The sequence below is a fragment of the Haemaphysalis longicornis genome, unplaced genomic scaffold, assembly GCF_048455015.1.
Source record: "Haemaphysalis longicornis isolate Haplotype H1 unplaced genomic scaffold, Haemaphysalis longicornis Haplotype H1 scaffold_7, whole genome shotgun sequence".
Classification (NCBI taxonomy): Eukaryota; Metazoa; Arthropoda; class Arachnida; order Ixodida; family Ixodidae; genus Haemaphysalis; species Haemaphysalis longicornis.
Window position 1 is genome coordinate 126,699,678 of NW_027526422.1, and position 17,439 is coordinate 126,717,116.

General features: G+C 46.2%; 2 long non-coding RNA genes across 3 annotated transcripts in view; both read right to left on the minus strand.

Moving 5' to 3' along the window:
- The window catches only part of LOC144145068 (uncharacterized), a 202,675-nt gene that overhangs the window by 159,437 nt on the left and 25,799 nt on the right, over nt 1-17,439 (minus strand). The window lies entirely within an intron of this gene.
- LOC144145066 (uncharacterized) lies at nt 2,017-3,896 on the minus strand. Its single transcript, XR_013317418.1, has 3 exons — nt 3,811-3,896; nt 3,213-3,277; nt 2,017-2,163 (listed from the first exon to the last, which is right to left on the minus strand). It is a non-coding gene; the product is annotated as an uncharacterized LOC144145066 (long non-coding RNA).

A 17,439-nucleotide genomic window follows, 5' to 3' on the forward strand; every position in this document is an offset into this window, starting at 1 on the left:
TTTGGCACCTCAGCCCGACGTCGTCTTTTTGCTTAATATTTCATTTATTTTTGTTCGTCAAGCATAAATGCTTCGAGAAAACTAATAAAAAGCATACAAACTCGTAAAAAAACTCAGGTATTGCCATAAAGGTTGTCTAATTTAGGCTTAAGGCCCTAAAATTGTGCCTTATTTTTAAGAAAAATTGTTAGCGATATCTTCAACTACTGATGTGGCAACTACAGCGTGGCATCATGGCGGCATCCGTGTTTAGACACATTTTTGAGCCAGCTTTACCCGCCTGGCTTGCAGTCCGACCATGGAGGGGCCAGAGATGTTCCAGCGTCACTACAGATCACTGGATGTAAAACCAGCCGAAAACCACGAGATCTGGCGAAAACAACGAGCGGAGGAAGAACACAAACGAACCGCTCCTTCTACTTCGTCGTCGTCGTCCTCGGCGAGACACCTGAAATTCGTAACAGAAGCGATGCGATCGAAAATGAAAACTAGGTGGTTTTCCCAAGGCCGGGTCCAGAGTGCCGTTCGACGGTATTATAAGCAGTGGACTATATCGACGTTCACCGGCGTTTTGTGGCAAAATTGCCGCGTCTGGCACTATATCGCTCTAGATAACGTAAAGCTAGGCAACATAACCTAAACATAATATAAGATAACCTCACGCACACAAAGAAATCATTTAAAACACAAAAACTAACCTACGGCATAAAAATTATACTTCAATCGAAAGATGAAAAAAAAACCGAGGCAAGAACCGGTCTTGAACCACCGCCCTTGCGAGCACGTACCTAAGGCGGATCCTCAAACTACAACGACAAACGCTTTGGACCGGTGCTAGCCTAGTCTTAAATATTCGAATGTCGTCGGACGGCACTCGAGCCATGCCTGCAGTGGTCAGCTAGAGTGCCGTGGCACGGCACTCTAGACACTGCGTTTTCTCAATCTTGGGCGGGATTCGTAGTCTATAGCTCTGGCAGAACCGCGTTACGTTGAGCCAAGTCAGTTCCGAACCCACGGCCATTCGTAACTGTGCAATCTGCTGTTCTTTCGAAAGAAGTGCGGCTGACGCGGCCCGTAATTTAATTAATTTTGAAAGCGAAGCTAAAGAACGCCTTGCAAAACCTTCGAAACCCTCTCGCTGGTGCTGGCGTTTTTCGTAAACGTGATCGTGGTAGAAACAAATTAGCAAATAGAATTTCTGCTAGCATCTGTTTAGCTATGTTATCACTTTACAAAAAACTTTTTAGAGTCATTTTTGGCAGTTTCAAATCTGCGAATGTCCCCAAATTTAAAAATTCTGCAGTAACTTTGATGTTCTTTTCCTAGTCCGAAACAGAGAGTCAACTTTTCCACAGCTTGTGAACGGCTCTGGAACCGAAACTTGCGTGGTGCGGTGAGAAAAAAGAAAATCTCAACAAATATAAGTGCCTTATACCTGAAATTTTTGGGTATGTTTTAGCCTGATACGCAAAATAACCTTGAAAAAGACCTTCCCAGAACTTCGTACTCTAAATATAACTAACTTTCTGTAAAGGGGATGCATGACGCCACAAGAGTCTTCGTTGTTTAATTCGCCGGCGTTTCATGCAACCGCTATGAGTTTTACCGGGTTAGTCCTTTTTATATGTATTATTCTTAATAGCATCTGTAATAACATAGGCTAACTGTTTTAATAAAAAGGTGCGGCCAAGCTCAGACTTAAAAGACGAGTCAAACAAACTTTTGTGGCAATCGGTGCACTGTGAATGCTCACAGCGAAGACGACGTCGACGTAAATGTGCCGGCGACTGCTGCAAAGCCTAAAAACTTTGGGAAGAATTTGAAGTGCCGCTGCGCGAACCTGTTCGGCAATGCAGTAGAATTCAACGTGTGGAAGCCATATCATCTCTTTTGGCCCAACAGGCCTACGTTCCCCGAGCGGTCCACGTGAGCCTGCCCAGTCTAGTTTCAAAAGCAGAGGTGTTCAAAAGCAGAGGAGTACAGGAAAGCACTTTTTTCAAGCTTTATTGCTCTCCATCTTCAGGCACTCGATGTCTTCTCACTTTCAATGTTGCAGGCTGCTCTACTTCTGTGCCGCCAGTTCCTCGGCGCGGGCCATTGCTTCTTCAGCACGGCCTCCTCCAACTCCACCACCGAGGGCTGCGGTCGGCGTTGCAGTGAGGGCTAAGCAAAGAGAATCGAAGTAAGGTCAAAGCATGGAAGCTATTACAGAAGCAGTCTAAATGGTTATGTTCGCCTGTACCTGTTTTAAACAGCGCCCTCAAACTTTATATAATAGAGAACTTTGTTCCGTTTATTTAATTGCAGGAAAAATAGCTACAAGTGCCATTGTAATTTCAGGTGTACGAATAGCAACATCGCAACCATTTCCGAGTCCTTTATTTTTGCGAGCCTTAAAGTGGACTCCCCGGATTTCAAGAGTCGTACGTGCGCGGGAAATGTAGAAAACGCTTGCTGGTTAAACTCTGATGACACGTTTTTGGTGTTTTGGCCTAATACAATTCCCGAAGGTCTATCCTGCAAATAATAAACTGAACTGCGCATTTTGTCTGAAAAATACGCGTAGTTTTGTCTCACAGGGAGTCAACGTCTCTTGGCATATTTATGCTGTTCTGAGCAAATTGGGGAAGCAACTGGTTGTATCGAATACCCAAGTTCGTAAGCGGTGCCAGCATCAAAGCTGACAAATGCTTTTCAGACATGGTGTATTGTTGCATAAAAATCCACTCTGTCTGTCTCCGTAGACCACGCAAGCTTGCACCAAAATCAACGCTGCCCCTTTAAATTTTTCGAAAACAGTCTACATTCTGTCTCAGAACCTAAACCCACACAACTAAAATTGGGCTGTGCTGTAAATGTTAGACATAGTGACATCTATCTCCTTTTCAGCTTCTTGACGTAGAGTCTTCGTGCCGCTATAAAGGCTACATCTTCCGCCTAAATATTAGTGGGTTGTTATACTGCGATGCATTGGCCGGTTTTACAAAAATTATTCGTTCTCAGTCATTCCCGAGGTTTCAACTGTATACTGCTTCAGAATTAGCGAGAACGTAAGATGAAATCTTTTGTCTTTTTTGTAAATAGACATGTTGGCTCATTTATTCAGTACAGGTCTGCCATTGGTAAGAAACTCCATCGAACACTAACGTAAGACACAAGAAATCAACTTAATTAGAAAATATTTGAATTCAATCATGTTTGAAAAGCGTCACCTAGGATGACAGCGACGAGAAGCAGAAGTGGGAGTCCAAAGAATCGAGCCATCATGTCTCTTCGGCTGAAAAGCGAAAACGAAAACGGAATTCCCTTTTAATTAAAATTTTAAACTGGCAATGGTGGTGGGGAATACATAATAAAGTTCTATTTTGTCGCTTCATAGAGATATGCACTGAACTACGTAATAGGCGATAAGTATTTTACGCGCATTATTCATATTACCCAAATTTGTTTGCCATGAAATGGGCATTGCACAAATAGGGAAAAGTTATATTTTAGTGCCGTCGATGGAACCTTTTTAAATTCAGCTGAATTGGTCAAAACCGTGGAGTGTGATTATTTTATCATAACCACTTATTGAGTACACACAATAAAATTATTCTTCTGAGTAGAAAAGGTTATTATATAACAGCTCTACGATGTTTTCCTTCTAAAATCTATGAACTTTGTCTTTGACTAAGAATTATTTTGTAGTTAGCAACTAAATATAACAAAAATACATTTGCACTATCTAAAACTGTTGCGATGATAATTTAAAGAAAATATTGACAAATTCATGTAACGCAAAGAAACTATGGTTAATGGTTTCCTTACCAAAGCGAATTCCTTACACAAGAACAAGGCATAGTTTTACTTCAATAGCTGGTAAAGTTTGGAAATTGGCGTGCCTTTTTATACACGACTGCCCTACTAAAAAACGGTACAGCCAATCACTAAGCGTTTGCTGAGATAAAAGACAAAAGGGACCTCAAAAAAATTTTGAAAAAATCTCAAATGGCATATCACCTGTAAATCGGAGGTGCAATGCACGTCGTCCCTGTTTTTTTCGTAGGGAGAATACGTTAGAAGGAAATGACATCTGTGTCACCATAAATTTAAGTGCAAACTTTACCATTTGTACCGTTGCCCTTTGTACCCACCAAAAACATGTCAATCTCCTCATCAAGACACGTCATCGCCAGCCTTTATCCGGCACCCAAACTAAGGTTATTGGATGCCGTATAAAGTAATTTAGAAGATATTATCCAAATATCCCAATGCAGCTAGCGATGTTCATAGAGGCAGGAAGCGCTGAAAATAACATGTCATTACTGCCATGGGATCCTGTCTGATAGTGCAGTTTGGAAAAATACGAAATTTCGAAACCGCTGTACTGAACGTGTAGGCGCCCATTCAAATTAGTGCCTTGTGTGATTACAAAGTATTTTCGCAAATCCGCCTCACAAATGGATTGTCTATGACAGGATAACGAAACCAATATTAGGTATAAAGAGGGAACACAACAATACACTTCTTAATATTTAAAGGGTATTTTAAAACGTCCAGCAATATTTGCGAGGCGTTTAAATAAGATTGATATGACACATGGGATGAATGTCCGTCAAAAAATGACAAATGCGATATCATATCCATCAACCCGGGTTTGTACATCGGAGTGAATCGGTATGAAGCTTTACCGCCTATTGAAGAGTAATGAGGAGAAAGTATGCCCGAAGGGAACCTCATGCGTCTGTTTATAGCGAGAAGAGACTTAACCATCTTGATTAGAAAAAAAGCTCTGGCTTCTCAAAAACACATGACGCACAACAATTCTACGAACGTCTCTTACAATCCGTCTCATTCCCTATCGCGTGACATATTGTATTTAACAGCACCCACATCTCACCACCGTTCATCCCCATTGTGTGCATCGCACCCAGCAAGCTGTTATTGCTCGTGGCATCATTTCTGTTCCCTAAAAATATTTCGACCGTGTGCTGTTTGCCCTGAGGCCTCTGGATCATGCATTGACCTCTCCAGCGACGGATTCCAAGCGAATAATTAAGAAAGCAATCTGTATTAGCGAGAATATTTTGGAGATATCTCCTTTCGATTCCCCAAGAATACCCTTACGTTGAGACTGTGTTATGGTAAAAACATAAATATATGTCTATGTTTAAAACTGGTAATCCTACCTTAACCTATTGATCCCATCTTTTGTGTTTTGTGAAAAATTGCGTAATTTCCGATGAGAACAAATTCAACAAGAACATTTTTTTCGGGTTTCGCTTGAAAAACCAACACAATTTCAGTGTTGCAGAAGTTAACAACAACGTGATTTCGTTCTCCTACGCTAATTGCTGTCAAGTTTGATCATGCGAGAAAATAATCGATGCCTTCAACATAGTAGTAGGTGCTCTGGAAATAATATCCGTTGTCACATTTATGTCTGTCTCACACTTGTTAAGAAACTCAGCAGTTTTTCACCCACAGTCTCGCTCTCACTTCCACTTCATGCAGAGATGACAGAATGACGAGAACAAAATGGTACCCAGCAAGAAAGGGAAAGCAGTGAACTAACGTTTTATTGCTCTCCATCTCCGGGCCGCTGATGCCGTCTCATTTTGAACATTGCATAGTAGTCTACTTTTCTGCAGCCATTTGGTCAGCCCGGGAAATTGCTTCTTCAGCCCGTCCACCACCAACTCCACCACCCAGGGATGCGGTGGACGAAGCAGTGAGTGCTGCGCAAAAAAAGGCAAATCAAGTCAAAGATTGGAATCTGTTGCTAATCCGCATTTCAAATATTTACGTTCGCCTTTCCTACCCGATGCAATTTAAAGCTCTAAAACTGCAGAAGTGGACAGTTTCTTTCAGCTGCTTCCTTGGTTGAAACAATGGCTATAGTGACATAGCAAGTTTCGACGCATAAAAAGCAGCTTTGTCACCATTTTAAAGTCGTTTTTTCCAACAATTTACGAGAATGACCACATCCAAAGGGCACTACATGTAGCGGGAAATGCAGAAAACACTTTTCTATCAAATTTGATGTTGCAGACATGTTTTTTGTTTTTTGTCCCTATACAAGGCCTGAGTGGTTAGTCACGCTTACACACAGAAAGCGTAACTAAGCTTCTCCACTTGGGAATAGGCCATGTTTTGTGCAGCAATCCGTAGCATTGCTGAACAGCTTTTTGCGGTTATTAAAAAATATTGACCGCAAGTAGAAGTATTTAACAGCCATGGTTGCAATCTGTAGAAACACAAAGAATTGAAGTGTTCTTTTGAGCCATGGTGTATAATTGCAATAAAAATACAATGTCACCCGTCCACGTTCACCACGTAAATGTGCTCAAAAATTCACCGTGTTCTTTGAAATCTTTCGAAAGCAGTTGCCCAATCTTTCTGGTAATTTAAAACTACAAATAATTACGCTCTGTGGTGTAATCCTTCCAGAGAGCAGCTTCACCTCCTTGCAACCTTGATAAATAATTAGCGCGCGTTTATTTATCGTTACATCAGCCGTCGTTACTAAAAATACTCATTGTTCGTGATTTGTGAGGTGTGAACTACTGTTTCAAAATAACAAACCATAACAACCCGTAGCAAAACAACACACTTTTTCCTTCTTTTGCAAAAAGAGAAGTGATCTGTTTCCCAGCACACCTTTCCACATAGTAAAAAACTCAGCCGAAGACAACCTCTGGTACGAGAATTTAACCACTTAGAAAATATGTCACTTTGAAATTTGTGAAAGGGTTCAACTGGGATGACAGCGACGAGAAGCAGAAGAGGGAGTGCAACGAATTGAGCTTCTTTTGCTGAAAAAAGCAGGAAACATTTTAAATTGATCTGTATAACATTTACAAACTGGCAGCGGGTAGGCGGAATATATTTTATAAGTTATGTTTTGTCACTTTAAGAAACAATGTACTGAACTACTTATTATAAAATCTTTTTTTCTGCTTACAATAAATATAGTAGCCACAAATGTTCCAGGTCCATCTCCCATTGCAAGAAAACAGAAAAGATAACCCCTGCGGCTCAATGAATATATTCAAATTCAACTGATTTATAGAACAATTCTCAACTTTTATTCTTTTCAGAGAAATTTTAATTTGACTTTGACTAAATAGGATCAAGTTTTGCATTTGCATTGCCTCTAACTAACATTTGTAATGTATATAACTATGATGAAAAAACATTTGCATTGTGTATAGCTATTGCCCTGACAGTTTTAAAATTATAGAACTGAAGGAACGCCAATAAATATAGTTACGGATTGCCTCCCCAAAGAGAATTTGTCAGCAAGAAACAAAGCAAAGGTATACTTCGATAGCTGGTAAAATGCAATAAATTGGCGTGGCTTTTCGTACCGGAGTACCCTACCATAAACATTTTCCCACCAAGAAATAAGCGTTACGCCAGTTGCAAGAAAAAAATATTTTTTTAGAGAATAAACAAAACCAAAGCTGCGCAGCACCTTCGGGCTTGAAAGTGCAAAGCAGATCGACCACCTTTTCCCGTAGAGAGTACAATAGGTTGGATGGAAATGACATATCAATCAGCATAAACTGAAGAAGTGGAAACGTTAACCTGGGTACATTGACCAACGAGGTACAGGTGAACTGCTTCATCAAAACCCATTATAGTAACCCTTCTCTGACAGAAAAATAAGTATTAGTGGATGCCCGTTAAATGAATTTATTACACATTGTTGAAAGAACATGTGAGCTACATGGACGCAGGAAGCGCAAAAATACCTCACGTTGTGACCCCTTTGGCCTCGTCACTGATAGTGGAGATTGGAAAATACAAAATTTATGAAGGCGTTTCCTGGGGTGAACCTACTCTGGTAGGCGCAAAGAGGCTCTTTTAATACTTTGATACCACGGCTTTTTGAATGAAATTAGATACGAGCAGCTGAAAAAAACAATACTGGTTGCGGGTGCAAAGTATTAATGAATATATTTGGCGCCGGAAACCCTACAAGCTGTAAATAGGCCCTGCTGTGTTTTTGCACTAAAGTCTCTTCAATCAACATTGAGAAAACTGGAGTAATCGCCTTATTTTGATGATATCACGACTTCAGTCTGTATAATTTGTCACATAGCGGAGATGTTTGGTAGAAAAATGAAGTAATTTGTTACTTTTCCTTGTCAAGGTTTATAAAATGTTTCAAAAAGTGTGCCTCATTTTCTAATGGTAATGTGTATTAAACACATTTATACAGAAACAGCAGCCCATAAAATATTTGTGGTTTACGTTCCCGTAAACAGCGAGATGAGTTGCAAACAAAAATCGTGAAATAGCACTCAGCTTGCCAGAAAAAAGATAGTTTAATAACATCGTGTGCATATCGCGATGCAGACACCGGGATCAGAGGCGCCTTAGACCAACAGGTATAGACAATAACGGGCTAGCAACAAGCAACAAACATAACAAGCAGACGCTAGAAGCACCGCTTTAACTGGAGATGCCAAAAGCCATGATTACCATACTATTAGCGCTTTCATCAGACCAAGTCCATAACTTTTTCCTCCGATCACTCTATGACGCCATAACCAAACCCCGAGTACCGTGCTGCTTTAAAAATCACCGATGATCATGTCACACTGCCACCCGCGCAAGCTTGATGATCACCGTCTGCTGTGAAGATGCTGTTCCTGACGTCGACACTATCGTAGAGAGTGACCAAAGGTTGCTCCTCGACCGCGGTGTCTTCGTTGCAAGAGGCATTGCGCGCTTTACGAATGCCAATCGCAACTTTTGGTCACTAATTTCAGCGAAGAATACCAGCATTTAAACACGGGCGCTGCAATCGCGTTCTTCGGAGAAACGGAAGCAGCAAGTGACGTGATCGCCGTTGCCGACTTTGAACGCGCTCCCGACAAGACCTTCAAGCTTCCGAATCCCTTCGACGTGAATCCGGCGTTACCGCAAGAAGAACGGAAGAAATTATTGGATTTGCTGCATCGCTACAGAGAGTGTTTTTCGTCGAACTCAAAACTACGTCAGGAACCTCTGGCGAAGCACCGAATAATAACCGAAGATGGAGCGCGACCGACCCGACAGTGACCGTACCGCGTCTCTTCACACGAGCGGGAAGCCATCCGGACTCAGGTCGACGACATGCTCAGCGACGACATTACATAGCCATCGAAAAGCCCCTGGGCGGCGCTGGTCGCACTCGTGAAGAAAAAAGACGGCACATTAAGGTTTTGCGTTGACACCGGCGACTGAACAAAATCTCCAAAAAGGACGTGTACCCCCTCCCCCGAATTGACGACGCCCTCGACCACCTCTGCCACGCGAAGTACTTCTCATCGATGGATCTGAAGACCGGCTACTGGCAAATTGATGTGGACGAGAGAGATAGAGAGAAGACCGCATAAATAACCCCGGACGGCCTGTACGAGTTCAAAGTGATGCCGTTACGGTGTTGCACGGCGCCAGCAACGTTTCAACGAGTCCTGACACAGAGCTAGCTCCCCTGAAGTGGCACACCTGCCTCGTATACCTCCACGATGTTGTGGTATTCTCCCGGACTTTCAACGAGCACCTTGCAAGATTGCAGTCTGTACGCCTGAAAAGTGCCGCTTCGCGTACGAGGAACTCAACTTTTGGGGCCATGCCGTCGATGCCGCGGGAGTCCGGCCTGATCCTGCAAAAACGTCCACCATAGCGAACTTCCCAAGACCAAAAGATAAGACGGGCGTGCGGAGATTTCTCGGACTATGCTCATACTACAGGGGCTTCGTCGGAAACATCACCCGCATTGCATATCCACTCACTCGCTTGAAGAAAGATAGCACCCCTTTCAGCTGGGAAAATTCCCAAGAAACAGTCTTCTGCCAGCTGCAACAATGCCTGCAAAGCCCGCCTGTGCTCGGGAATTTCGACGAAAATCCCGAAACGGAAATGCACACGGACGCCAGTGATATAGGCTTGGGTGCCATCCTCGCACAAAAGAAAAACTGGTGCGAGAAAGTAATCGCCTATGCTAGCCGTGGTCTGTCCAAGGAAGAAACTACTCAGCCTCTGAGAAAGAGTGCCTCACGATTATATGGGCCATTTCAAAACTTCACCCATACGTGATTGGAAGACCATTCAAGGTTGTGGCAGACCACCATGTGCTGTGTTGGTTCGCCAAATTTGAAGGACCCCTCTGGGTATCTTGGTAGGTGGAGCTTGCGCTTGCAAGAATTCGCCGTTACAGTAGTATATAAATCCGGGAGGAAACACTCCGACGCCAACTGCCTGCCCCGTGCCCCCGTCGACCCACCACCACAAGGCTCCGATGAATACAGCGGGTTCTTCGGAGTCGTTAATGAGGGCGACGTGGCCACCCAGCAACGTGCCGACCCCGATCTACGCGTCATGATTGACTACCTCCAAAGATGCAACGTCGCCGTGCCCAGGGCTTTCAAACACAACTTACCAGCATTCAGCCTGAAAAACTCCGCCCTCGTGAAGAAGAATTGCAGCCCCGGAACGAGAGTGAATTATCTTCGTGTCATCCCGGCAGATCTTTGTGACGAAATTTTGGAAGCATGCCACGACGACCCGTCTTCCGGACATCCCGGCACAGCTCGCAAAATTGGAAAAATCAAGATGAAGTACTACTGGCCCCGCCTTGCATCGGACGTCACCCACAACGTCCGGAGCTGCCGTGACTGCCAGCGACGAAAAACGCCACTGACGAGGCCCGCCGGACTTCTGCAGCCGATCGGCGTCCCGTCTAGGCCCTTCCAACAGATTGGAAAGGACCTTCTGGGCCCGTTCCCTACAAGCCCACCCGAGAACACGTGAATTATTGTAGCGACAGACTACATGACGCGCTACGCAGAGACCGCCGCTCTTCCGAGGGGGACTGCACAAGAAATCGCACAGTTCCTCATCAGCCAAGTTGTTCTGCGACATGGAGCCCCGGAAGTCATAATCACGGACCGCAGAACATCCTCTACTGCGGAGCTGATACAAGGGATATTACGCTACAGCAACACGGATCCCGGAAGAACGACAGCGTACCACCCCCAAACGAACAGACTAACGGAACGCCTGAACAAGACAAGCACGCATATACTGTCAATGTACCTCGACGTTGAACATAAGACTTGGGACAAAGTGCTACCGTATGTCACCTTTGCGTATAACATGGCTATCCAGGAAACTACGCAGATGACGCCGTTCGAGCTTGTCTACGAAAGACGGCCGACTACGATGCTCGACGCCATGCTTCCGCACGTAGAAGACGACGACATCAACGCCGACGCCCAAGGATACCCTCAGCTTGTGGAGGAGGCCCACCAGCTGGCTCGAGTTTGTACAACGGACCAGCAGCTGGTGAATGCCGCACGCTGTAATCTTCGACACCGAGACGCCGAGTACCACCCTGGGGATCGTGTGTGGGTTTGGACTGCCATCCGTCGACGCGGAGTATGTGAGAAGCTTCTGCGATGGTATTTCGGACCCTACCAGATTCTACGACGTGTCGGCCAACTTGCCTACGAGGTGATCCCCGATGGTGATTCCGGAACATCCCGAAGACGTACGTAGCCCGAAGTCGTCCACGTGGTTCGCTTGAAACCTTACTATGGAAGATGACGGACTTTTTTGTTGTTCGTCTGTATAGTTCCTTGAAGTGTCTGTGTCTTGTTGTGTCGAGTGCCTTGCATGTAATTAAGATGTGGACTACGGATAGGCCGTCCCTACACCTGCTACACATGGGTCTTGGAGATCCAGTGAGCAGGTGTGAGTGTGTTGCATGTGTATGGCCAATCCGCAACCTAGCTAAGGTAACTTCAATGTGTCTGTTGTGTGAGTCAGTAGTGTATGCTCCCAAGTGTGGTTTTATTACGTGTAACTTGTTATCTGTCTGTTCACTCCAGTGTGTTTGGCATGCATTGCGAAGTTGGTGTCTAATGTGTGGCTTCATGTCTGTGTACGGCACTGTTGCTATGTCCATGTATTCAAGAGTGTACCAGAAGTGGCCATTTGATCTGCGGTTTCATTCCCGGGTATTCCACAGTGGCCAGGAACCCAACATATTGTTATTCCAAGACTTGAGGCGTGTGCCCACATAAGGGCCTTAAAAACAAGATTGATTACATGATTTTTTGAGCGTGTTCATGACAAAAGTGCACGTACAACACCAAGAGAATCTGTAAACACTACGGACTTTGAAATTTGACGTTGAACGATGTGATTTAAAACAAGTAAAATGCCGTGTGCTTCAGCCGTAAAAATACTGTTGTGGGAGTTCATTCTTTTACACACGTTGAGGTTCGGCCCATGCACCGCACAAGCCACAGCCGTAGCTGTCTTTGATCCGTCGCAGTAATACTCTGCGCATTGATACTTCTCCTTCAGGAAGAGGAAATGTTGAATAATGGCTACCCTTGGTGCCCTGTTTCTGTCAAATTGCAGAAAGGACAAGTCACAACAAACTTCTCGGAGCTGCCACGACGCAATAAAATCAGTAATGGGTGTGTTGTGGATGTGTGAAAATGACACAGCCAGCTCATAAGCTTCTGCTCTCACTCTGATAGGGAACGGCATGGAAATAGAGGGACGATTTGCTAAGAGCTGCTCTGATGACGCATCATGAATGGTTGAATTAAAAGGATGATTTCTCATAGACATGATTTTGGAGGCATACAACAAGTTAGTGTATGTCCTCTGGTAATACAGGGACCATTTGTGACACTCTGCATAGAGGCTTTCAACGGGGCTAGTGCGAAAAGCACCACAGGCAAGACGAAGCCCCAAATGAAGCACCGGGTCAAGCATTTTTAGCGCCGTCCTCGTTGCGGACCCATAAACAACACTGCCATAATCCAAGCGAGATCCTACCACTGCAGTATAAAGCCGCAGGAGGAGCTGCTTGTCAGCACCATAAGATTGGTGTGACAGGACTTTAAGAATGTTCATTGTTTTTAGGCATTTGAGTTTAAGGTGTTTCAAGTGAGGGATAAATGTGAGTTTTCTGTAGAATATTATTCCCGAAAACTTCTGTTCCCCTCTGACAGGGATTACTACACCATTAATAGAGATATCAGGGTCCGCATGAATTCCGCGCTTCCGGGAGAACACAACACAAGTGCTTTTTTAAATGCAGAGCATTTCTTAGCCTCGCCTCTTCCTGCGTCAGACGGCGTCCACAGCTCCGCGTCCGCAGCAGGTGCGCGCATGCGTCGTAGTCAGCCCGTTCGCTCGTCACCCCCGGAACGCTCCGTCACGGTCTCGGCCACGGGCTGGCTGGAGGAGCGGTGGGCGCGCACTTTCATATGAAAGTGCGTGCTCGCCGCTCCTCCAGTCCGGCCGTGTCTCGGCGTAACAGCTGCGTGATAGCAGCGTGGTGGGGCGTAGAAGAGCGCGCGCTGCTTGCGCATGTGCGCTCTCCCCCCCCGTGCCGCTCTCCCTCTACTGCGCGCGCTGCAAATATAAAGCCCCTAGCGGTCGCTCGTGCTTCGGTCACTGCGTGGCTCCTTCCTTCTTTGGTTGACGCTCGCTCCCACGTTTACTCGTGTCTGCTACTCCAGCATCACGGAAGAAGCGATGGAAGCAACACTGCCTTCAACCAGTACTGAGGCCCCAATGCTCTGCATTTACTCGTGTTCCCCTCGCGGGAATACGCAGGAATTTTTTACAGGGTTCAGTTTAAAACCGTTTGTGTTCGCCCAGCCAGCAAGTTTGTTTACCCCAAGCTGGACTTGGCGTTCACAAACTGAGAGGTTACACGACTTAAAAGATATTTGGACGTCATCTACATATACAGAACAGGAAATGGTTGGTGCAATGCCTTCTGGAGAGAGTTCATCTTAACAATGAATAGTGTGCAGCTCAGGACACCGCCTTGAGTAACGCCTTTTTTCTGCACATATACATTGGAAAGTGCACTGCCAACCCTCACTCGAAAGGTCCTTTCCGACATGTAGCTAGCGAGGGTGTTCAGCGTGTTGCCAGAGACACCAAACGACTTGAGCTCACTCAAGATGCCATACCGCCAGGCAGTGTCATAGGCCTTTCCCATATCAAAAAAGACTGTTATGCAAAACTGAATATGGATAAAGGCATCTTTTACATACGATGCCAACGCAACCAGTTGATCGTTGGTGGATCTCCCAGCCCTGAAGCCAGCCTGGCAGCTGTCGAGAAAACCATTGTACTCTAAGAAGTACATGAGTCTCCTATTGTTCATCTTCTCGAACAGCTTACACAGGCAGCTTGTGAGGGCGATGGGACGATAACTTGCGGGAGAGGAAGGGTCCTTCCCCTCTTTCAGAAAGGCCACTACGATGGCCTCCCTCCATGACCTTGGGAGGTGCCCCGAAAGAAATATTTTGTTGTAGAGGTGAAGGAGAGTTTTAAGTGTGTCTGTGTGCAAGTGTTGAATCATAGTGTATGTAATGTTGTCTGCGCCAGGAGCTGAAGGTTTACATGTACTAAGTGCGATCTTCAGCTCATGCAGTGAGCAGGGGGTGTTATAAGATGACGTCGACTTATTACTGTCTCGCAAGGACTTCTTCTCACAGGATGTTTTGTGTTTTATGAAAGCGTTGGTGTAGTGCGCTGAACTGGACACATGTTGGAAGTGTTGTGCGAGTGTGTTAGCCTGGTCTTCCAGTGTGTCCCCTGTTGTACTAACCAGGGGCAGGCTGTGTGTCTGTTGTCCTTTTAGTTTACGTATTCGTGTACATACTTTTCGCGTGTCAGTGTATGAGTTTATAGAAGTGAGGAACGTGCGCCAACTCTCCCTTTTCGCCTCACGACGCACTCGCTTCCCAAAAGCTTGTGCTCGTTTAAAAGAAATGAGGTTATCTGACGTGGGGTACCGGCGAAGGACACCCCACGCCTTGTTCTGGGCTTCTCGCGCCCGCCTACAGTCCTCATTCCACCACGGCCTCCTTTGGTTGCGGGGAGCGCTGGAGGTGTAGAGAATGGTCTTTTCGGCAGCGTCTCAGATGTGTGCCGTGATGAGTTGGGAAGCTTCCTCCACGTGTAGGTGTTCTATGGTTGTCTGGTGTAGTTTAGGTGTTTCTGTGAATATACTCCAGTTTGCTTTTGATTCATTAAACCTGTTATGGGAAGATGGACTGCATGGGCCTTTACCTATATATGTTAGGGAAGTGGGGAAATGGTCACTACCATATGGGTCAGTGCCCACGCCCCACTCAACATATGGAAAGAGAATTGCAGAACCAATAGCCAAGTCGAGATGTGAGTACGTATTATGTCCTAAGTTATGGTATGTAGGCTGCTTTTTGTTGAAAAGGCATTCTCCTTAAGAAGTAAGAAATTTCTTAATTAGGCGACCTCGGGCATCCGTTCTGGAGGAGCCCCAAAGAGAGTTGTGTGCATTAAGGTCGCCTGTTAGGATGTACGGTTCGGGCAGCTGGTCGACCAGCACCTCGAAGTCAGAGCTGGACAGTGCATAATCAGGACGAATGTAAATTGAGCATACCGTTATCAACCTATTAAACATTATTGTGCGTATTGCTACAGCCTCAAGGACGGTGTTGAGAGCGATAGGCTGGTATGCTAGGGATTTCCGGGGTTTTATGGCTACACCGCCCGAAGAGTGTGTGCAGCCAACCCTATCCTTTCTGAATACCATGTACCTATTTAAGAAATTTGTGTGATTGGGATTCAAATGCGTCTCCTGAAGCCACATCACACTTGGCTGGTTCGAATGCAATATCTCATGGAAATCATCAAGATTTTTAATGAGGCCTCTACAGTTCCATTAAGCAATAATTTCTCTTCGTAATATGGAGATTTAGAAGCTGCTGAAGTCTGTGTGTATGTGTGTTCATGTGTCTTTCGGGGCTGTTGCTCTAGGATTTGGCTTTTAGGGCCTATCTGCTGCTGGCTTTGGCGTCGGAGGCCGCTCCTTGCGCTGCGTTGCAGGCAGGAACGGCCTGACATCCATCTCGTCGTCGGATGCCCGAGGGGTGCCCGACGGACCGGGCCCCCCGGACTTGGCCCCCCTTTGGGAGCCCTTCGTTTCAGCCGCCACCGCCGAGGGCGTCGGGGGCACCAGAGGTGGCACGAGCGGTGCGGTGGTGGTGGGAGCCGGTGCGGGGTCCGTGGTGTCCATCACCTCGGTACCCTCCAACACAATGGAGGACCGCGAGGCGGAGACGGGAGCGGCACCGGTCCCAACAGAAGTGGTTTGAACCACAACCGCTGCTGCCTCAGCAAGCGACGTGGTGCCGGGTTGGGCTGCGTGACGCAACCCAGCGGGGGGCGGAGGCGGAACCAGGTCAGACTCGCTGAACTGGGTCCCTGTGGACACCAGACGCCGCTCCGCCCCCCGGCGAGCTGCGTCGGCGTACCTCCCCAAGGGGAAAGAGGCGAAGCTCTTTCGCGCCTCGGGGAAGGTAAGGTTCTCAGTGACTTTCACCTTGATGATCTCCTTCTCCTGTTTGAATTTCTCGCATGTTCTAGAGTAGGCCCCGTGGGGTCCCTGGCAGTTAGCACAGACGAGGGTTTGCGACGGGCAGTTGTCAGATAGATGATCGTGTTGTGCGCACTTGGCGCATGTTAGTCGACCACGGTAGGCGGCAGTGCCATGCCCAAACCGCTGGCATTTAAAACACCGGCGGGGGTTGGGGATGTATGGCCTGACGGGGCAATGAATGAAACCTGCATTTACTGATTAAGGTATTGTGGAATGGTCCAACGTCAATATAACATGTTTTGTTAGGATTTCCTTGTTATCTCGATTAATCATGATACGCCTCACTGCTGTCGCACCTTGGTCCTTCAGGCCTTCCAACAGATCGGTGTCAGTTTCATTCATCAGATCTGACTCAGAGATCACACCCTGGGAGCTATTAAGGCTGCGGTGGGGTGTGACCCTGATGTCGAGATCTGCGATGCGAGTTTGAGTCAAGAGATTTGTAGCTTGTTGCTTGTTATTCACTTGCACAAGAACTTCGTTTCTGAGTTTTTTGGCTTTGTAGGACTGACCAACAATGCCCTCAAGAAATTTGGAGATCAAAAAGACAGACTTTGTGGCAAGGAGGTTCGACGCATCAACAGATTCAATTACCAAAAACCTAGCATAGTTGTCCGGCTTTGGGAAACTCGTCGTTGGCAACGGAGGAAAGGATACACTGGTGCGGGCCCTTTTAGGGGGCCGATCTTTGGATTTAGAAAATTTGGAAACCATACATCATAGTATAAAAGCAGGGAGACTGGAATACTTTCTCCTTTGACCTTACCCTGGTAGTCGAAGAGGTCCCGGAGCTCCCTCCCTGGTAGACAGGCAGGGAGCACATCGGCCGGAGCTTGACCAAGGCTCCGACGGCCACCGTTTACAGTTTCTACCCTTCACCTTTAAACACCTCGCCACGGTTGGACACGGCTTATGTTGGGAGCTCGGGGTCCGCGGTGTCGCTGCTCACCGTCACCATGAATACTCAAGGTGCCCCGTGCGGGGAGGGTTTTCTTTTG